Consider the following 24,607-nt stretch of genomic DNA (forward strand, 5'->3'; position numbering starts at 1 on the left):
TTAACATCATAGATAGCTTTTTCACACTTTCTGCTTCTACCTAATTTTGTGTTAATGATAATCCAAGGAGATGGGATAGAGACCATGATGTGGAATATGAACTAGAAATAATTAAAAATACAGAAACATTATAATTAAAGTTAAACTTTCAAACCACTGTAGAAATAACACCACTGGTCAGAATAACTTCAAATTGATATGTAATATTATCGGAGAAGGGGGAAAACGTATGGCAGAAGAAAAACAAATAGTTACAAAATGTAGCAAAAGAGGGCCCTGTAAGCATCATGATTTAATAGTTGTCGACTAAAAATGAAGAATGAATCATACAACGATACCTAAGGTGTATGTTTGACTTTAAACAAACCGTACTACTCAGTGTGCATGGGTGTACAGTTGTGATACTGTTAGTTAAGTAAGCCCATCCACCATGGCAAGGTCATATCACATAAGATGGGAAAAATCGATTTTTAATGTCCTGAGGTCAAAACCGCATAAAAAGCATCACTCACATGGGTTTTTAATTGTTCTGAGGCATAAAACCACTTAAAAAGTATCAGTCACATCGGTTTTTAATTGTCCTGAAGCCAAAAACCGCATAAAAAGGATCAATCACATCGGTTTTTAATTGTCCAGAAGCAAAAAAGCGCGTAAAAAGCATCAATAAAAATCAAATCGTATTATTAATTTCCATGTGACTGGCGCAAAACATGTGCAGTATGCTGTCCACCGTTTTCCACAACACTATGCCTATTGACACACAGTCAACATGGGTTCAGAAAACATCGTTCCTGTGAAACACAACTAGCTCTTTATTCACATGAAGTGCTGAGTGGTATTGACAAGAGATTTCAGACCGATTCCGTTTTCCTGGATTTCCAGAAGCCTTTTGACACTGTACCACACAAGAGGCTCGTAGTGAAATTGCGTGCATATGGAATATCGTCTCAGTTATGTGACTGGATTTGCAATTTCCTGTCAGAGAAAAAATGGTTCAAATGGCCCTGAGCACTATGGGACAACTTCTGAGGTCATCAGTCCCCTAGAACTTAGAACTACTTAAACCTAACTAACCTAAGGACATCACAAACATCAATGCCCGAAGCAGGATTCGAACCTGCGACCGTAGCGGTCGCGCGGTTCCAGAATATAGCGCCTAGAACCGGTCAGCCACCCCAGCCGGCCCTGTCAGAGAGGTCACAGTTCGTAGTAATTGACGGAAAGTCATCGCGTAAAACAGAAGAGATTTCAGGCTTTCCCTAACGTAGTGTTATAGAGCTTCTGCTGTTCCTTATTTATATAACCGCCCCCCCCCCCAACCCATGAACCATGGATCTTGCCGTTGGTGGGGAGGCTTGCATGCCTCAACGATACAGATGGCCGTACCGTAGGTGCAACCACAATGGAGGGGTATCTGTTGAGAGGCCAGACAAACGTGTGGTTCCTGAAGAGGGCAGCAGCCTTTTCAGTAGTTGCAGGGGCACAGTCCGAATGATTGACTGATCTGCCCTTGTAACACTAACCAAAACGGCATTGCTGTGCTGGTACTGCGAACGACTGAAAGCAAGGGGCAACTACAGCTGTAATTTTTCCAGAGGGCATGCAGCTTAACTGTATGGTTAAATGATGATGGCGTTCTCTTGGGTAAAATATTCCGGAGGTAAAATAGTCCCCCATTCGGATATCCGGGCGGGGAACTACTCAAGAGGATGTCGTTATCAGGAGAAAGAAAACTGGCGTTCTACGGATCAGAGCGTGGAATGTCAGATCCCTTAATTGGGCAGGTAGGTTAGAAAATTTAAAATGGGAAATGGATAGGTTAAAGTTAGATATAGTGGGAATTAGTGAAGTTCGGTGGCAGGAGGAACAAGACTTTTGGTCAGGTGAATACAGTGTTATAAATACAAAATGAAATAGGGATAATGCAGGAGTAGGTTTAATAATGAATAAAAAATAGGAGTGTGGGTAAACTACTACAAACAGCATAGTGAACGCATTATTGTGGCCAAGATAGATACGAAGCCCATGCCTACCACAGGAGAACAAGTTTATATGATCACTACCTCCGCAGATGACGAAGAGATTGATGAAATGTGTGATGAGATAAAAGAAATTATTTAGATAGTGAAGGGAGACGAAAATTTAATAGTCATGGGTGACTGGAATTCGATAGTAGTGAAAGGAAGAGAAGGAAATGTAGTAGGTGAATATGGAAAAGGGGTAAGAAATGAAAAAGGAAGCCCTCTGATAGAATTTTGCACAGAGCATAACTTAATCATAGCTAACACTTGGTTCAAGAATCATAATAGAAGGTTGTATACGTGGAAGAATTCTGGAGATATTAGAAGATATCAGATAGATTATATAATGGTGAGACAGAGATTTAGGAACCAGGTTTTAAATTGTAAGACATTTCCAGGAGGAGATGTGGACTCTGACCACAATCTATTGGATATGAACTGTAAATTAAAACTGAAGAAACTGCAAAAAGGTGGGAATTTAAGGAGATGGGACCTGGATAAACTGACTAAACCAGAGGTGATACAGAGTTTCAGGGAGAGCATAGGGGAACAATTGACAGGAATGGGGGAAAGAAATACAGTACAAGAAGAATGGGTAGTTCTGAGGGATGAAATAGTGAAGGCAGCAGAGGATCAAGGAGGTAAAAAGAAGAGGGCTAGTAGAAATCCTTGGGTAACAGAAGAAATATTGAATTTAATTGATGAAAGGAGAAAATATAAAAATGCAGGAAATGAAGCAGGCAAAAAGGAATTCAAACGTCTCAAAAATGAGATCGACAGGAAGTGCAAAATGGCTAAGCAGGGATGGCTAGAGGACAAATGTAAGGATGTAGAGGCTTGTCTCACTAGGGGTAAGATAGATACTGCCTACAGGAAAATTCAAGAGACCTTTGGAGAGAAGAGAACCACTTGTATGAATATCAAGAGCTGAGATGGCAACACAGTTCTAAGCAAAGAAGGGAAGGCAGGAAGGTGGAAGGAGTATATAGAGGGTTTATACAAGGGCGATGCACTTGAGGACAATATTATGGAAATGGAAGAGGATGTACATGAAGATTAAATGGGAGATATGATACTGCGTGAAGAGTTTGACAGGGATTGTGATATGGTTAAACATACTTTCTTTCTAGAGATAGAACACAGCCAATCAGCTGCAAATTGGCTGGTTTATTAAAACCCCTTTACCAGGGTTTCAACTTCTATAAAAACGTCTTCTTCAGAAGGCAATATAGACAGTGTAAGCAAGTTACCAATGGAAACATACATACAGATACAATCATATCATTTTTTTAGCTTCTATTTTTGAGGGTGAATGGTTACCTATTAATTTAAATTTCAGGAAATTCGCTGTGAAAGTTATCAAGATGTTGCTGACCTTGTTGTTGGCAAATCTGAACTTCTGTGTCAGCACAAAAATCCAAAATGTCTCGATCAAGGTAAATTCAAAACGCTTCCTGAATTTGCCAGCAATCAGAGTCTGAAGTTTTCAACCAGTTGATTGCATCACTCAAGAGTAGATTTGGGAACCAATCTGCAAAATTTTTCAAATCATTGGAAAAATTTACTCTTGGGCATCCTACAGGTGTCGATTAAATTGTAAAATTTTTACAAAAAAGATTTTGATGGAGAGAGATTGATAAGTGATAAGAGACATGTTTTTGTAAGTTTTGAATAGATAAAATGAGCACGAAAAGAACTTGAGAGGAGGTTCTCAGTTCTTAAAAATATTTGAATGGGCAATGGGACTAAATCCTAGATTTGTGCACTTCCTTCGTTTGCCTATTACATTTATCATCCTTTCCTAATGAACGAAGGTTTTCGTTTTTACATCCATCGAATCTTATTTAAGATCAATCGACTTAATTATCTTGTTATTTTACATATTGCTGAGAGTTACTGTATCACAAATGAATATTTAGACACTTGAAAAACACAAGAAGAAAAACGAACATATACACAGATGAATAACGCAAGCTTTATTCAAAACCAAACCAAACAAAGGCACATGACCAAAAGGTAAAAGATTACACACTTGTACTGCCAACTGCTGAAAACAAAGGTACAGAGTTCAGTTATTAAATTTCCGAAGATGAAAAAAAAATACAGCATCACTCTCCCTTATTTACTAACTTACAGAATCCAGTATTATTACACAACCATTGAAATCTAACTGAAAACAATGGTTTCGTTGATATGTCAGTAAGTTGTCCTTCAGTGTCCACTTTTAAGTCTGTAATTTCACTAGCACTAACAAACGTGAACAAAGATGTGTCTTATACGAATATGCTACGTTTGTCGATGAAATTTAGGATTCTAGGCTCGCTGGATAGCAGCTTTGCTATCAATATGTAAAATTGGTGTCGATTTCAACTGATCCAATTGTGTGAAAAGCTTCTTCATCCGGACTATCCCTCAAGCAGCTTCGCTAGTGGCTACAATCTCAGCTTCAGTTGTGAATATGGAAACAGAAGATTGCCTTTGACTAATCCAGGAGATAGGTGCCTTAGAATAAGGACAAAGAACACCTGATTTTGAGCGCCCTGTGCCAACATCTCTACTCGGATCAGAATCACCATAGCATTCAAAAATCCCCATTTTTGAGCTTTTTTATAAACAAGCCCACAATTTGTTGAACCTCTCAGGTATTGTAGAATCCTCTTAAATCACGACCTGTGGTTTGTCCAGATTTGTAGATACCACACTGACAGCATACACAGTATCAGGAACTGTCCCACACATCAGAAACATTAGTGTTCCGACAGCTAGTCTGAACCGAAATTCAGAGTAATGATGACTTTCTTCTGCATCACTGTCACTCGCAACCGAGGTAGATATAGCCTTGCACTTATTCATGTTGAAGTGCTCTAATATCTTCTCTGCAAAATGAGACTGACGTGAACAGATCCGTCTTCTTGTTAATCATTTTCCAGTCCTAAGAGAAATGATGCAGGTGATGAAGTAATTTTGAAATCTTCTGTTAAATCAATGATAAATTATTGTAGTTACTATTCACTGTGAGCTGCAATCAAACCATCATCAACATAAAGCACAAGCAGTATTTTATTTAAAAAATGACTCTAAGCACTATGGGACTGAACATCTGAGGTCATCAGTCCCCTTACTTAGAACTACTTAAACCTAACTAACCTAAGGACATTACACACATCCATGCCCGAGGCAGGATTCGAACCCGCTTCCTTTGCAGCAACGTGGTTCTGGACTGAAGCGTCTAGAACCGCAAGGCCACAGCGGCTGGCGAATATTTTATTAGAGCCTTTCTATCTCATGACAATACAAGAATCAGCTTCGGTCCTCTGGAAGCCAAGTTTAGAGATATGATTACTGAACTTTTCATTCCATCAACAAGGAGCCTGCTTCAGTCCATGCAGACCTTTCTTTAAGCTACATTCTCTCCCAGACCCATCATCACATCCTTCAGGTTGCTGCATGTATGTGGTTTCTTTCAAATCATTAAAAAGAAATGCTGTTGGAGCATCAATTGCTGCAACACAGAGTAGTGCTTCATTAGTAGACACTCGAGTTACAAGACTAAAGGTTTTATCTTAGCCAACTCCACTCCTCTGAGAGTAGTCCTCCACCATCAATCTTGAATTGAATTTATTGACTGATCCATCAGCATTTGTTTTCACTTCGTATACCCAACTGTTCGGAATGACCCTCTTTCCTGGTGGTAGTTCAACAAGGTCCTGTGTTTTATTTTCCTGGAGAGTTTTTATTTCACAATCCATGGCTTCCTTCCAGCCAGACTTCATGGCTTCACTGAATGTTTCTGGTTCTTGGAACCATGCTGGGAGATGCATCACACAATCTCTAAACTTTTGTGGAGCACTGAGAGTTGACTAATCACACAGAGGAAGTGAGGCTCCTTCATTTATGTCTTCTTGATCTTCCTCGTGAGTGACTTCATGTATATTCACACATCTGTTATCCTCATCAATAATGGACTGGTCATCAGTCTGATGTGTTGAATCCTGCTGATTTAAAAGTAGTCACTGGGGAAATTAAAGTTTCTCAGATTTCAAATGCATCTCTTCAAAGATTACATCTTGTGATCTAATGAGTTTACCCTCCTCTTTCCAATAAATTCTGTAATATCGTATCCAATAAGAATTCCTTTCACTGCTTTCCAATCCGTCTTCCTTCTCTGATGTTTCGGAATATAAGCATAGCAGGTGGAGCCTGTCTTCTGCAAACGTTTCAGTCTTGGCTTCTTGCTATACCATAGTTCATATGAGGATATCCCTGGACTATTGGAAGGTCTGTTCAGATCAAGATGTAGGTTGCAGTATTCACCATCTTCGCCCAAAGCTTTTGTGGAATATTTCCATGTGTATGCATTATGGCTCTGCCAGTTTCCACGACATTGCGAAATTCTGTTCCATTGTCACTGAGAAGTTCCTTGAAGATATATCCAGCAGTTTTTGCTTCAGCTATGAACGACATAACTTATTTGCAACTTCAGATTTTTCTTTGACGAAATTTAGTCTACTAAACTTCGTATAATCATCATTAAAAAGTACAAAATACCGATATCCCGTTATTGAATTCTGAAACCGACCACACAAGCCTGTGTGAATAAAGCATCCAGTTCTGAAGTTCTCTTCCTGGAGCCAAATGGCAAACGATGAGCTTTGCCATAAATAAGCCTTCACACAGTTTACTGTCCATTTCCAGATTGATGTTTAGCTCGCTGCTACATACAGACTTCACATGGCGCTTGTTTTGGTGTCCAAATCTTGAATTTATTTTTAGATACAAGATAGATCATTTCTGATTTAGCTAGCTAAAAATACTGGAAAAAAGAGGACGATCTGATTCTAAAGATGAATATATAAGGGCAACTAGTGCATACAGGGACAACCATAATCCTTACTGTTGTTTTAGCAGAGTATGTCATTAACTGCCTTTTGAACTGGAGATGTTATTCAGTTCTCTAATGTAATGTGGGAAGTTATTCTATAGCTGGGTTCCTGCCGTGAGAAAGACTTCATGAAAATGGTTAGAGTGGAACAGAAAGAATTTTGTTATGATGGGAATCGGTGTTTCTGTCATGTTTTCAGATAAGAGCGTTGAGATCGAATAGAAACATGAGGGTCAGTGTTTGTTGATATGACAATAGATAAGACAGAGAATATGGTAATCTCTGCACTTGTCTCTTGCAGCCAGAATAGCTGTGCAAACGATGGTGAAATATGGTCAAAGAGTCGAACATCATGGATATAACAATCAGAGGGGTTCGCAACCAGTTACAGGCACCATGAGATTTCCTGAAAAAGGCCTTGTATGATAATATTGCTGTAATCCATAATGGGAAGTGTAAGTGTTGAGGAGTAAATGAAACAAGAATTTTTTACTATGACAAGCGAGACATAACGAAGCTTCTGGTGGTTAGTAAATGAACTAACAAATCTGTCTATACTAAAGACACTGCTGCTGTTATAGGAAAATCATGGTACTAACACCCCTATCAGTAACTGTTGCCTCTGACAACAGACTGAAGCTATTTTCCTCTTTGGAATGACAGTAACACTGAGGGCTCAAGTAATCTTAGTTTATGGTATAATTGTTTAGATTAATTTTTATTTATTTATTTATTGTTCTGTGGGACCAAATTAAGGAGAAGTCTCCATGGTCATGGAACGAGTCAATACATGAAATTATAACACGATAGTAGAAACAGTTAAAATGAAATATAGGATATGTATTAGGCGACAATTCGTAAGTTTAAATAAAGAAAATCAACATGTAACACTGGCATTTGCTTAATTTTGCAGCTCTTCCAGGAGCTTCTCGACAGAATAGAAGGAGTGAGCCACGAGTAAACTCTTCAGTTTACACTTAAAAGTGTTTGGGCTACTGCTAAGATTTTTGAGTTCTTGTGGTAGCTTATTGAAAATGGATGCAGCAGAATAGTGCACTCCTTTCTGCACAGGAGTTAAGGGAGTGCATTCCACATGCAGATTTGATTTCTGCCTAGTATTAACTGAGTGAAAGCTGCTAACTCTTGGGAATAAGCTAATATTGCTAACAACAAACGACATTAAAGAAAATATATACTGTGAGGGCAATGTCAGAATTCCCAGACTATTGAATAGGAGTCAACAAGAGGTTCTCGAACTTACACCACATATAGCTCGAACAGCCCATTTTTGACCCAAAAATACCCTTTTTGAATCAGAAGAATTACCCCAAAAAATAATACCATATGACATAAGTGTATGAAAATATGCGAAGTAGACTACTTTTTGTGTTCAACTGTCACTTATTTCAGATACTGTTCTAATGGTAAATAAAGCAACATTTAGTTTCTGAACAAGATCCTGAACATGGGCTTTCCACAACAGCTTACTATCTATCCGACGCCTAGGAACTTGAACTGTTCCGTCTCACTTATAATATGCCCATTCTGTCTGATCAAAATATCGGTTCTTGTTGAATTGTGAGCTAGAAACTGTAAAAACTGAGTGTTACTGTGATTTAGCATCAAATTATTTTCCACAAGCCATGAACTTATTTCATGAACTACATTATTTGATAATGTTTCAATATTACACACAAGAACCTTTGCTACCAAGCTGGTGTCATCAGCAAACAGAAATATTTTTGAATAAACTGTAATATTAGAAGGCATATCATTTATATAAATAAGAAACAGCAGTGGCCTCAGCAACGACCCTTGGGGAACGCCCCACTTAACAGTGCCCCATTGGGACTGAACATCACTACCACTCTCAATATTGTGGAGAATTACCTTCTGCTTTCTGTTTTTGAAGTAAGAGCGAACCAATTGTAAGCTACTCCCCTTACTCCATAATGGTCCAATTTCTGCAGTAATATTTTGTGGTTAACACAGTCGAAAGCCTTAAATCTTACAACTCAATTTTGAACCACTTCCATTTGTCCAATTGCCTTCAAATCCTCCGTAAATACCTATGCAGTTCACATGACAATGTATCAACTGATGAAATGACCATGTCGACAGGATTATCCGACCTGGCTGCTGCTTGCCACCTCCAAGTTTGTGCCGCCTGAGGCCATGCCACTCCCTCATCTCTCCCCCCTCCCATGCCATCTCAGCAACTCTCCATACTATGCAACTGTTAAGCCTATCTCACAAATGTGGTATTGTGGAAGGAGCAGAGCTACTATAGAATGATGTTTTGAGGAACACAAAAACTTATGGTGGAATAACTAATTTTACTTCTCTCTAGAAGTTTTGTTGTATTAAGTTTCACTGGATACATCTGTTCACTTTGGTCTTTCAACTACTCAGTGATGCCAACGCCGTCATCCAGATGGTGCAAACTCTGATGAGGGCCCATAATTAAAAGACCAAATCTGGTCAGAAGTCTACATTGGCTATGATGAAGACTGTTTTTAAATAATTTTATACAGCTTTTCATTTTATTATGAATGTATTCGTATTTCTTAATGTTCGTTTCCTCCATGCCATGGTATGATAGATACCACACATGGGTCGTGTGTTAAACATTGGACATCTCTTCACTCACATACCCATGAAATGACATCATAATATATATCATCTTATCTCCTATTTCAGTGACATATAACTTGGTGGTTCCCCTGTCTGTAGAAATATGGACACCACAAAAAAGAGCTAAAGAGTTAAGAGCTTACAGTAACACAGTGGCACTTTCTTGTAAATGTGGTACAAGATATTATACACCAGTGCTGTGCAAAGTTTCTCGTTTATGACGTGAGTGAGCAGTGAGTACTGAAAGAATATACTGAACTTTCTAATTGTATTAGTTAATTATCACATCATGCCAAAATCACAGTATATACAAACTTACAGAAAGGAGTGGTAGGATATGTTGGATATTAAGGAATGGATGCCACCAGTTGTATCAGAGACAACTACAGCATTTTACAAAGCATAATAAGGGCAAAATTATACTATTTAAAAGGTAATTTCCAAGAATGTTTACCTATCGAAGTCGCAGGCTCCAAACGATACACATCGAACGTGCCATTCTAAACTGATCACGCGACTGTGATTATGAGCACGTTTACAGTGGTCATTACAGCAACGACAAAAGCAGAGCGTTACTGAAATAATTGTAATTACAAAGGAAACGACTTACCTCACTCGTCGTCGTGACAGAAAGTCCATTTGATGTGTATGCTATGGGAAGCATTCCCTTTTTGTCGCAACCTGAGTAGATTCTGCCAATGTCACGCAAAAATATGGGTAGAGTGTCACATTTCTGACAAAAAATTCAAACAATTTTCTACATTGCATAAGCATGGAATTAGATTCTATCACGTGAGGCAGTCGGCCAAAGAAACATCTACAATACCAGACATCCCACTCACTACTGATATGAATCGTTTGGTTTTTCCTAGTAACTCGGATATATCGATTTAGAATCACATGTTCGATATCCATCATTTGGAGCCCGCAGCTTGGTTGGGCAAATTTCTTGGAAATTACCATTGAAAACATCATTTTAAAGTTCTAAGTAATACTTTCCAGCATCTATTTCATTTAGTAGTAATGTGAGAATAAATTCATGTTTAAAAGAGTTGATGAAATCACAGGTGCGAAAAAGGCCGAAGTTAGATCAGCATTGTACATTGCAACAGATTCTGAAATAATGAGTACTGATTATCTGCCACAATTATACAATAAGGTATTTCCTTTGAGTGACAGTAAAACAGTGATCCTCATCTGCATGTGATGTAATGTATGGGCATAACTGTGAATTTACTCAACTCGCATTTCACTTTCTGTTAGTGTGAGATACAGCCAAACTGAAATTCAATCTTACTATAGATGAATTGACTGACATCTCAGTATCCAAATTATTAGCAGTTGCTGGGCAATATTACAGCACACAGATGAACGAAATTTTTGGGTATTGTTGAGCTACTAAAATGTAATTATGCATCTTTAGGAATAAAACAACTTGATCCAAAAAATATTCAGGGGCTCAAAATAGACAACACCAGCATGTTGCATGGTGTTAACAGTGAGGTATATGTTCAGATGAAAAAATAATTTGAAAACAATTGTTTTGTTCTTCTGCTTTGCTTCTGTCATTAACAACAGTTTGAACTTTTTCATGCTACAGAGGAAACTCTGCCCAGAAACTATTAAGTACTTATGCATGAAACTCATGAATAATTGTCATGTTCTTCTCAGTGCAACTTTAAAAAAAGTTTAGGCACATGCACATTTATTGTGAATAAATTCGCAATACTTGCTTCTTATACAGTACCACAAGGATACATCCATTAAGATGCATTCTGTGATCGATGGAAACTGGCTGCATTCTGGTAGCTGTCGAATGTTCATGGGTGCTGCCAACGTTAGCTACATAACAGTGTTGTGCTCCGTAACAATAGTTAGCTGTTATGTAGTAGTGATAATCAGTAGTGCAATGTTGTGCTTAGTGATTGTTTATATTATTTACCAAAATGGGCGAAGAGGCTATACCCTGACCTGATCCTTCTAGTGACTCGCCACCAACTTTTGTGTCACTTCTGCAGCTAATTAACCTGTTACACATTCTTATTTTCCATGAGCTGTAAGCTGGCTGCTCTTGGAAGAAGGAGGCAGGGTGTGTATTAGCAGTGAGTGTGGTATGTACCGAATGCAAGCTTCCACCTCCAGCATCCTCCGTGCAGGAGCCAAGTAAAAGTATGTGATCGAACTAAAAAAATCAATAAACTTTCAATCCGAGACTGCGGATCCCAATAAGTTATTAGATAGTTTGGCCAATTTAGTTCGGTCCATAAGAGGCAGCATAATAAATCCCACAGCTAAAATTGATCCCATTCAAAGCAATATTGCTAATCATATTGATCCATCCCCATATCTCTGTTACTCGGTCGAAAGTGAACTAAAACTCTCCAGTCTGTCCGATGACGAAAAGAAAACTTTATGGCACAGGTGAATTTTACAAAAAAAGCTGGTTGAGGAGTTTCAAAATACCCATGCAGATAACTTTGAAGTAATCCACCAAATGAAATTGCTAAATATTAGAGACACCTTGAGAACAGTGAAACATTCTATTACTGGTTTGGTATTAGTTAATGGCATGAGTTTTAAGCAAAATGACGACAATATTGAAAACCAGAGGGGAAACATTAGCTATATGAAATGGATAACTCAGACATCCACTTCTGAATTCTGCCAAGAAGTAAGTACAGTGATGCCAGAGGTGAAAATCATTTTACAGAATTAGTCTCACTCTCATTTTCAGTGTTAACTCTAACATGCTCCAGTGCAGGAGCCAAGAGAATTTTTAGCCAGGTAAACTTGGTGAGAAAAAAAACCTCAGAAACAGAGTTAAAAAGAATTTACTCTCTGTTATTATGACTGTAAGATATGGATTGAAATGTTACCATTAACTGTTCTTCATCTGAAGTCCCAGCAGAAATAGTGAAGCTTGTTGGTACAAATGCCGCATATGCGAGAGTGACCAGTGAAATCTACAGCACCAAGAAAAGAAATGAACCTGAGGAGAGTGATACTTATTTTTGCTGGATGAGTGTTTTTTCGTATTTTTATTTTTTTATGTATTAAACACATTTCTTGCAGCTTAATCACTGTCTTGTAATGTGTAATTTTGGACCCACACGAAAGGAGGGATTTTTTGTTGTATGTATTTTTTGGTAGTTGGAAGTCAAATTCAAGTACATTTTTTTATGGATCCCATTGCTTTACTTTCCCCACCTCCCAACTAGTCCATTCTCTGAGATATTTACCCAGTCTTATACCACTCTTAATATTTGTGTTCCATTCTCTGACTTCTTTCTCAAGCCCACAATTGAACAGCAATGCTGAGAATCCATCCCTCTCTCACACTTACGTTTTTATTTCAAGGGATTCCGATAGTTCGCCCATAAATTTAACGTACGAAAATGTATTTGTAAGGGTCACTCTATCAATCGAATAATATGCTTTTTTGAAATCAATGAAGGATATTTGGTATGCCATGATGTTTCTGAGGTTTAGTATTTGTTCTGAACATGATCTAGCCTTTCTAAAACCTCCCTGGTATTCCCTGATTTGCGGGCCCATTTGCGGCTCTGCCCTGTTCAAAAGGACCTTAGAAAGAATCTTGTATGTTATATCCAGCAGTGATATTCCTCTGTAATTGTTGGGGTCTGTCTTCAAACCTTTCTTGTGGATAGGGTGGATGAGAGCTGCTCTCCATTCTGTCTGGATCTCTTCTTCTTTCCAGATTTCTTCGAAAACACACTGAAGGGATGTAATTGCATTTTTGTCAGTTTTTTTCTATAGTATGGCTATTATTAGGCTTTCTCTGGATGCTTTGTTGTTTGTAAGTTCTGAAATGACCTTCTGTAGTTCTTCAGTAGTCGGTGGTTCTGAATCTGGCTTCTCACGGTTATTTGGGATGGATTCAAATTTTTCAAGGATGGGTTCACAATTCAAGAGTTTCTCAAAGTAGCTTGCTAGTAATCTGCAATTTTCTGCGTTATTGTGAGCGATGGTGCCATTTACATCTCGAAATTGGAGGGTGGGTGCTTTGTATCGTGATTACCTTTGTTTGAAAGTTCTGTAAAAGCTTCTTGTGTTGTTTTTAGTAAATTCTTCATCAGTTTGGAGGAGAGTTTTGTTTTCATGTGTCTTCTTAATCCTTTTAATATTTTTATCTACCAGTTTTCTAACTCTAATGAAATTCAGTCTACTTTCTTTGCCAGTTTTGCCATGCCTGTTTCTTGTTTCAACGAGGGTATCACATTCCAACGACCACCAGGCATGTTTTTTTTTACTTTTTGTGTTAGGTGCTATCCGTTCAGCTGTAGTAATGAGGTTTTCCTTGATATCCTCCCAGCTTTGGTGTCTGAATGGTTTCTGTTGCTTTTGTGAATTCATCTGATTTTAATATCTTTTCCGAAACACTAAACATGAATTTCAAAGGCCAAATGGAGAAACTTGAGCAAAAGGAAAGAAAAATTTTAACAAAAATTATAGGACCAAAATTTCAAGACAGTTAGATTATAGTCATCAAAAATGAAACTCTCTACAAGAAAACTGAAAAACTTTCAAATACTATGCGAAAAAGGAGGATAAATTTTTATGGTCATTCTCTCAGAATGAATTCCAAGAGATTAACCAAACAAATCTTTGACTTTTTCCGTAACCGCAAAACGAAACCCAACTGGTTTAAAGAAACTGAGAAAGACCTAGTAGAATTAAAGATTTCAGAAAATTCACTTATCGATCGAACAGCCAAATTAATTTCTAAAGATGAAAACATAAGGTTCCAAAACAAATCTACACAAAAGTCGAAAGCCTTCATCTCGGAAGAAGAGAGGAAAAGAAGATCAGATAGAATGAAGAAATAATGGAACCTAAGAAAGAACAACGTGCAAAGAAATCATTGATCCAGCGTACCCCAAAGAGGGTGAAACGAAAGAAAAAGAAGAAACATATAAATTATATTTTAGCCATTTTTGGCCGTTTTGTGAGAATGTTTTAGTATTTTCATTGTATGATAGATGGCAACCCTGCGACTACTTTTCAAATGAGCGCCAAATTGGAATTGATATTGAACATATATTGTAGCTTGTCACGCATTTTTCTACGTGGATATGTAGTAGTAAATAAATCTCACAAGGTATAAAAATGTATAAATTTTAATATTCGTGTTTAGTTACTATGTAGCATTCATACGATGCCGAAAAGTTGTTCGTTCTAAAATAATGGTTTGCTGTTTCCGAAACATTGTTGTTTTTTGTGTTTGTCATTAATGCTTTTGGTTTGTTGAGATGAAATATTAAGTGTTCAATGTTTTACGATTGTGTTATTTGTCGTATAGATTCCTTTACATCGTATGTTGTAAACTGCCCTCGTAATTGGATATACCCTTTAGAACAACATTGTTTGTTATTCACAGTGACGGCGACATATGAAAAAGATAATTTTAGTTCAGAAGCTGACAGTAAAACTCAACGACTGAGTTCAGTATATATGAAAGTATTTGTAGCAATTCCGTGGTTGCTCGTAAACAGTGAAAGCTGATTGTTTTAATATCGTAACTGCAAGTAGAGTCCTTGATTATGTTTGAGTTTAATTACTAGTAAATCTTGAAGTTCAGGTAGGAAACGCTTACAAATAATAGTGAAATACGTTTACAATCAGTCTGTGAATATATAACAAACCTAAAAAAGCCTATTTAAAGAAGTAGATTAGTGATCGCATACTTCGGTGTGAAGCAATCAATCCAGAATACTGAAAAAAACAGTGATTATTCGTTTGCCAGCTTTCTAGTAATAATTATTTCACTGAGAATTGCATCTAATTATCTAACAGTAAATATCATACGGTATCTATTAAATACTGGACAGCGATCATTATTTATTTATCCGACATACTTGCGTATCCTTTTATGTGGATCCCATCAGTGCCTTAATGACATGTCATTTCGTTCGGCTGTTTTTCTTTGTTTACAGGGGTCACCCCACAATGATATAGGATTTGCCCTCACAATACGATAAAAATAAATAGCTCCAGATATACAGATATATAGAATATGTAAGATTACTTTTATCAGTGGTCAACCACGACATTATCCTTCTTGGCATTAGCCTGAAATGATTTAGGAAAATCATGAAAAACGTTAATTAGGATGGCCAGATAGAACAAACTCCATCCTACTGAGTTTGAAGTTAGTAACTGAATAAGCACACTGCCTCATTCAGTTGGCCCCTATTGTGCAGTTTGCTCCAGATACTTATAAAACATTGTCACTAACTCCAGTCTGTTTAGAAAACTGACTCTGGACCTTTACAAGTCACATGCATGTCTGCCATTGTCATAAAAACTGTGTGAGCTTGCCCCCCCCCCCCCCCCCCCCCCCGCCCTAGTGTGATGTTGAGCTCAGGAAAATTACAAGGCACACACTGTAGATCTTTTTCTTTTAAAAGAATTTCATTATGACAACATATTGTGATGTGACAGGGTGCTATAATTATCCCTTTCCATTATTAACCACTGTTCAGACTCATGTAAATGATCCATAACTGTGTACATTACTTATGAAGAATGTTATAGCTGTCTTTTTAAACAGATATATTTTAGTAATCTCTCTCATTTTCTTGGATAGGATGTATTATACAGTTTTATTTTCTGATAGAAAATGCTGTTTTGAGGTTTATGTTTGTTTTTCCATTTGTAAATGTAAGTCTGAATTGGCTCTTGTTTCATGATTATGTATGGAACTACTAGCTGTTACCTGCAGATTTTCTGGCAGATCAGTTGTCCTGTCATGACGGGTGATGAGTAAGTAGGCTATTTTACATGCAGTAACATTAGCAACCCTCACCTGTCTGCCTGTTTGAGTAACCATAGCTTGTAATATACACTGCCCCTCCTCCCAACTTCTGCAATGCACGAGATGGCTGCATTGCTGCCAAGCAGTGTGTGTGGAGGGCCATGGGCAGGAGCACACATCTATGCATTGTACTATTGAAGTAGCAGCACATTATATGGTGTATTATAGCTTACATTTTGGTACAGATTTAATATTTTTTTAACATGATATATGTTCACTGATGTAAAATAGCTACAGTGGTTTGGTTGTGAAAAGGTAACAGGCAACACATACTTTTGTTTTTATAATATTAGTAAGGGTTAGTGGATACTTAGTAGACCAGATGTTCTGCCCAATTTGCGCAACAGATTATTGGATGTAGGCATACTCACTCGGTACGGTAAGTATAGCCAGTTTTTATAATAATTCTTTACATTGAGCCTTAACTTCCTCTTGGGTATTATTCTTACGGCCCTTTTCTGAAATTTAGAAATGGTGTTCAGAATATCATAGGTAAGGACTGAGTGTATGTAGGAATAGTATGTCACCACAGGACATTGGCTGTTACACACTGATAGTAGAACCCTAAGAACATAACATGCTGATGACATTCTTTTGTCAGTATATTTGCGTATTCATTCCACGTTAATTGACAATCAATATTCATTCCAAAAAAATTTGTGTTGGTTATAGAATCCTTAGATGTATCATCAGCTTAATGCAAAATGCTTGTTTTCCCTTTTTATGCAGGTGTGCACACTGTTTTCTTTATGGTCAGTGTTAATTTATTACATATCGCGTAATTGTAAAAGATAAGAAGTGAGTAGGTATAGATACATGTTCCAGTCTATGTGGTCTATGTCTATGTTACTTAGACACCATACATGCCTGTACTGCCCAGTTGTAAAAGATTAGAAGCCAGCAGATATGGATATTGTCCCAGTCTCTGTTCTGAAGGGGTGCATATACAGCACACATGCCCCATTAACAAATGGAATAAATGAGTCCTTCAATTCAGGTATTTTTCCAGAATACCTAAAGCATGCACAAAGTTGTGCACTAAAGAAAGATAAGGTGTAAAGTATTGAAAACTACAGGTCAGTTCTACTGCTATCTGCACCCTCATAAGTTATTGAATCTATCATGAAAGATAGTTTAATGATTTACATGAATAATTACAGTTTTTATCTAATAGCGGTTTATAGGCAAATAAGCAGACTTGTCCATGGTTTTTGACAATGTTGGCTACAAAATACTATAAAAAGCTAGAAGCAGTAGGTGTAAAAGGAAAAGCAAATGGTTGTATCACTCTTACCTCGAAAAAAGGGTGCAAGCGCTAGAGATAGTTTACACATTTGCTGATGTTAAATTTTTTTAAAACAATTTTTAGACAAGAAACATATAAACATAGGTATCCCTTAGGATAGTGTACCGGATCCAGTTCCGTGTTTAGTATGTATCAGTGTTCTTCCAGATAGTACGAGACACGAAGAAAAAGTTCTCGTCGATTATAACAGCGACATCATAATTGCTGATAAAACACCACAGCTTCTGTTTGCTAAAGCAAATGAAATCCTCAAGGATGTTTATAATTGGGCAGTACATAATAAATTAGCATCGCACACGAAGTATGCACTTCAGCATAAGGAGTAGAAACAATTTGGTCACATTATGCATAGATGATAAATCGATAGACTTCATAATAAACTTTTCAGGGATGAATACTGATTGTCAGTTAACAGGGAATGAACACTTGGAGATACTGGCATCCATCAGCATGCTACCAGGCTTGCCATAAGTTCTGGAAATCAGGGAATTTCAAACTTATCAGGGAAATCTGGAAAAAAATACCAGTGGAAAAATCTGAAGTGGATTGTTTACTGAGATGTCATGCATTGTTACTGGCTGGGCAGAGCTCACTCAGTACATGTGCCACTTCCCAACTTTCTCCTTTTTACTGCTTCTCCCCTTTCTACCACTCCCCTTAGCTCGCAGTCAGTGCCGCCACCACTTCTTGCCACTAGTCTAGCAGCTGCCGACAACAGGCAGGGACGCATGAGGTGTAGTTTGTTTGGGTCCGATTCTCAGAGATTGTCGACACGGGCCGTAGACGGTGGTCACACGTGCACGAGTTGTGTCTGAGTGATTGTGTGAATGCGTGTGTGTCATTTCGTTTTCTGACAGTGGCTGAGAATTTAATTGTGAGAGTGTGATTGTCTTTTCTGTGTGCCTGTCTGTGGCTCAGTGATACTCTTTATGGTGAGTTGCTACCTATCACCATTAGTACTGATTCTCAGAGTATTTGTGCATGCTGTCTGTTGCAAGGATCGATCACTGCAGTCTCATTTCATCAACACGGTGTCCGATACACAAACAGCTGACCACACGAGTGGACTTCCGTGACGGACCAAAACCGCAGGCCATTTCTGCAGGTATCGCTAACGGATCTGGCCTGCCGATCTGAAGCCCATAATTTCCCACTAATATGAAAGCCGTGCTTGTCAGATCTGGTCTCACTAATCTGCCCACAGGCTGGGCCTGTTTTTATACGGCATAATGTGGCAGATTTTCGTAATTTATCTGAGGACCCGGGACAGCAGTGCTTCTCGGCAGGCCAGAGGCCACAGGCAATGGATTTCAGGAATTGTGACTGTCTCACCACAAGTACATTGTACAGTGTGGTGTTTTATGGACATTTTATTTATTCTAGTACATTTTGGCACTCTGAAAGTAATTTTTATATTACAGAGTAGGGATAATAAGAAGAAAAAAATTGTGGCAGTCCCTGGTAGTTTGTACGTTATGTATTCATATATTTCTCTAAAGAAAAATTACACGACACCTGTAAAATAATAGACATAACACAATGGGTAATAACTGACAATAACGAATATAATAGGACTAACATTTTATTGGCAGTCACATATACTGTTGGTTACACAAGCCTTCTGTGCCTTATACACTTCTTCCCAAGGTGCCTACTTTTTTATGAGGTTATTTCTGGAATCAGTGAAGGTATTTTAAATCTGTTTTGTGACTCCAAGGAAATGTGTATTTTTGTCACCAAATGTGTTATGTTTTATTGAAATAAAATAACAACAGTGGCCTTCATAGAACACATATACCGTTGGGCTTGCTTTCTCCATCTAAAAACATTTCATTACAGAAGATGTTGATGTTACTGCTGAAGATTTTTGCTCACACAGGGGAGAAATACAGAAGTCCTTAAATTTTTTTGTCAACTTATGTCTTTACTGACCATTGAGATCTCAAAATTTGTTAAGGAAAAATGCTAAAACTTCTCTGGAAATCAGTGAAATATCAGGGAATTTCACTTGGGAAAACTTGTGGCAACCCCGGTTATGTTTTTAAGAGTTTTTATCATCAGTATGTAACAACCGATGCCTCGTGGTGACATATTCTTCCGACATACACTCGATTCGTAACTGTGGCATACTTTTCTGGGGCCGAAGGCACGAAACGTGGACATGATTTTCGAACTGCTGAAAAGGGCCATAGGAGTAGTAACTAGAAGTAGTCGGGTTTATTGTAAAGAGCCATACTGAGTGAGTGCCTCTAAACGATCTGAAGTCTATATCGAGGAAAACATTACTAAATAAACTGCTAATAGTTCTATACATAGCTATTAAAAAAGAGCCATTTTGGACTTACATTTACCAAGGAGAAACAAATAAAAACCCAAAACAGCATTTTCTATTGGAATAAATAAGTGGTATGTACTACACAATCAAAGACTACTTCGAGGGCTCAGAGTGGCGATTAATAATGAAAGGGGGGGACAAGTACATCACCCTGTCCCATTTCAATACATTATCATGGTTCACTGCTTTTGCAAGAACATCATTTATCAATATCTAAATTGCATGTCATTCTCCTGTGTTCAGCATCTCACTTATCATGGAAGGATGCTGACTTAATTTTTCAGGTGAAGTCAGTTTTCAGAACAGACTGGAGCTAGTGCAAATGGCATATCTGCATCCTTAGGGCCAGAAGTCATCAGTGGAAATGCTTAGTGTGTATGGCAATGAAGAGAAAAACTGTTTTGTATTATAAGCTTTATCAGAGTACTTTGTATAGTAGGCGCCTACTGAGTGACCAGCTGAATGAGGTGGTGCAGCTGTTAAGACACTGATCTCATATTTGAGAGGATGGAATTCACTTTGCCCGGCCATTCTGGTTTGGATTTTCCGTGGTTTTCCTAAATCGTTGCAGGAAAACGTCAGGATGGTTCCTTCGACAAGGGTGTGGCTAACCACCTGTATCCTGTGCAGTTATATATCGAGCTACCCGTGACAATTGCTATATCCTTTATAAGAATGAGTGATCCCCTTCAATTTACATACAATTGCTACATCATTGTGAGGTGAGCATTAGATTGGGGGAAAAAATTAAATGAAACATCCTTCAGGGTTTCATTTGGCTTTTCTAAAACGGGTTCTTGTGTTCTGTGCGTGAATATGCTGTTGCTGTCATAAGCAAAGAGAACTTTCTCTCCATGTCTTGTATTGCATAGAAAGTGATTGCTATAGGCGTAGTCCATATCAGTTCAGGAAGGCTAGGAAAAAATCTTACCTTTACAGTCTCAGATGTTATTGAATTTAGCATATGTTAAAATGAAGGACTAAGTAAGAAACACACATTTTTTTGTTATCTCAAAAAAAAAAAATTTGTGCTCCGAGATACAGCCCTCCAAAGATGACACTGTGCAAACCATGTGGAAGATGCAAATTTTGGAAAAAATTTAAAATGCTGTATACCTGAAACAGTACCAGGTATATTGTTTTTTTTTTTTTAATATTTGAAAGATAGTTGCTTTATGATTACAAAGAAACCCTCCATTTGTAGATATGTGTCAAAGTTCTTTTACTATAGTGTTCTGAACGTTTTTATAATTTATGGAATTTTTTTAAAAAATGCTAATCCATAAATGTTTTATTTTTTTCTGTTGATTAGTACCATATAGTTTACTTTCCTTGAAAAGGAGAGCTTCCACTTTTAGGTTGAACAGGTTTTATAAACAATTGAAATTTTTGGCATACATATAACCTATTTTATTGCCACATTATCACATAATCGGCTCATAAAAATCGAAACCTAGCCTTATTTAACATAATTTTAGTTTTTAAAGATGAGTAAGAGAGACGTTTTTCGAGCATTTTAAATGGTTCCAAAATGTATGTGAAAGGTCCAAAGACTTAAAGGTTTCAATTTATGCAACTTCTGTGTACTCTGTTTTGTACTGAAATTAGTCAGTCAGTGAACTAAAAATGTGTTCCACTGCTTTAGTATCTTCCTTTGATATAGTGTGATGCCTTCCTGTTGAACCAATAGGAACTGGAGCACTTACAGTCTTCAAAACATTGTGAACAGGAAGTCATCACTGATGGTGTTATTGCTGTCCTTAAGCTGATAACCTATAACCAGCAGCTGGTCCATGTGATAACATAAAGTTCACTACAATTTTGTTTAACTCATGAACTGGTGTCTATAGTCTCTGCAATCCACCAGTCACAGTCATACACAAATGCCATGAACATCCACCTTCTCAGGTTGTGAATCTCAATATTATTCTGCTGCTTCTGAGGTGTTGGCCGAACAAACAAGATTTCTTCTTTCTTTCTCTTTAAAGTGCCCATCACTTTGAGCCCAATAATTTGTCTTCTTTGTTCCTTTCACAGGAGTAGTTTGGTTGGACCATTCTTCTTTTTCCTGCTCACAGAATTCTTCGATTTCATCTTTGGACAAAAGAATGAGGGCTGTGGATGTGTTAGATTTCACGACTCTTGTAAAATCCTCAGCATTCTGAATCGCAGCTGTATGTGGTCTGGAAAAATTGTTTTGTAGCATGGTGCTACAGCAGGCCTCCTACAACACAAGACCCCTTCCCGTGACCAGTAGCACTGTATACCCAGTCAGTTGGCACAAGCAGCTTACTCAATTCAAACAACCAGTAATGAGTTTTAAAATGACTAGGAGCACCATCACAAATAATGATGGTCTTTTCTGCCCCTGTGTGCAGTTGAAGAGTTTTGCACATTGCTAGCAAAGCATCTGCTGAGTCATGTTGCCTGTCATCACTTATAGCTATAACACTTGTGGTTTTGTTTTGAAAATATGTCACTCCTGTAAACAGTGTAACCTGGTCATTACTCCAATGATATAACCTTGTACTTCTTGTGGGAGAATTACAGGCCAGTTCTCAGCAAAATCACAGTGAAGAACTAAACATAGTTCTTCAGTGTGTACACACCCTTTCACTTCTGAAATGTGTTGTTGCAATTTCTTCAGATGCTAGTGTGTTACTGCTTACACTGACTGTTTACCAAGTTCATCAACGAAACTGTCAAAGTCAACAGTTGTCTCAATTAGTTTATTTTCCCCCATGCTGCATGTGTAATTTCTACAGAGTTATCTGCTACATCTACCAGGCCAAGTGTCTGTAAAGACAGTCCTCCCTTTCCAGGGCAGTCACCACATTCTTGAAACAAACAAGTCTCTCACTTTACATCACAGTCCACACGCCCAACCAGGGTGTCATATGTCACGTGCTCCAGTAAGTTCTTCAAAGTTACCGCACAAAGTTCAAAATTCATGCAGTACACACATAAACAGACATCTCTAGGTGGGTGTGAAACTACCCACTTAGGTCGTAGTGCATAAGATTTTGATCTTCCAATATGTGAAGTTGTATAGTTGCTCTTATAAACTGCAAAAGTTTCTTTAATACTGCAAGTCATATACCTCTTCATTTTCACAACTTTTTGGACCTTCAACTGTTACAGTTATAGTGTCTTTCTTGTTGGCACTTTGGAAATCCCATTTATCTTCCAGATAAAATGACTGCACTATTTGAACTTGAGCTGCTTCTACAGGGTGATGATAATAGGGATCTGCTCGTGATAAGACTCCTTTTACAGACCTCGCATTTCTTGATTTGTCTACCATGTACTTTGATACTGATGGAATGTGGTTCACAATTGTTTTCTTTGAAAATGTCTCTGGAATAATAGTTAAAACTTGCACCTTTTCACCTTAGGATGCACAATATTCAACAGCTGAATTGATATTCGTGAAAAAATCCTGGCAAGAGATGCAAGAGTGCTTTGGCTCATTTTCTTCTGAAGATGGAATTTTACTTTGAAGAGTGTGGTTAGTTTTGCTGTAGTGTATTCATCATAGCTTCAGTAATTCTCTGCGCTTTCTTGATGCATAGAGCTTCTGACTTTACTTCACTGACCACGGTTTCTTAACAGGACTAACACCTACCTCTGTAATTGACTGATTCAGGGTATTTATTTCTTCCTCCGTTGATGTAAAATCTGCATCACCTGCACCATGGGAGGCTTCACCTTGTTCAGATACTATCATTGTTGTTATTCTGTCAAAACATGTAGAACATAAAAAGTTGTCACTTTGAAGCTGAGTCTTCAGATGAGACCTCTTATTCCCAACCTGAACAAAGCCCGTTTTTTTGTTTGTCTTATATGTCACTCTTTTATGGATTTGCAAATAGTCAGCACACTTCACTCTCCTGTGGCCCCAGTCAGAAGACATTGCAAACAATCCTTTTCACATAACACACTGCAACTGCGTCAACTGGCTACTTGCTACTTCCTCACAAAAACACAGAACTCACTAGAGGGTCTCAGGTATCTTGGAAGCCTCTTCAGTAAACAAATTAGCATTGAAAGACTACAATACGGAAACCTGCAAGTGAACAACCACGACAAAGAAACTGACAAGAAACTACAACAAAGTGTAAGAAATATCTGTAACAATGAAAGTGAAAAGAAATAACTGCAACAAAGACAATACTAATAAACATTATAACAAAGAAATTAGTAAGAAACAACTTCAATAAAGACATACATTAACCTTGAAAGTTAAAAAAATAGATTTTTTAAAATAAACCCTGTCCAACTTAAAAGTGGAAGCTCTCCTTTTCAATCCGAATGTAGAACTATGTGGTACTAACCACCAGGAAAAAAATAAAAATTTTATTGATTGGCATTTTTGAAAAAAAATTGTTTTCCATAAATTATAAAAAAAGTTCAGAACACTATGGTAAAAGAGCTTTGACGATAAGTCCGAACGGATTATTTCTTTGTAATCATAAAGCAATTATCTTTCAAATAAAAAAATCCCAACAAAATATCTAGATTTGTTCCAAAATTCGCATCTTCGAAATAGTGTTCACAGTGTCATCTTTGTAGCCCTGTATCTCGGGGCAGGAAT

The sequence above is a fragment of the Schistocerca piceifrons genome, chromosome X (assembly GCF_021461385.2).
Source record: "Schistocerca piceifrons isolate TAMUIC-IGC-003096 chromosome X, iqSchPice1.1, whole genome shotgun sequence".
Lineage (NCBI taxonomy): Eukaryota > Metazoa > Arthropoda > Insecta > Orthoptera > Acrididae > Schistocerca > Schistocerca piceifrons.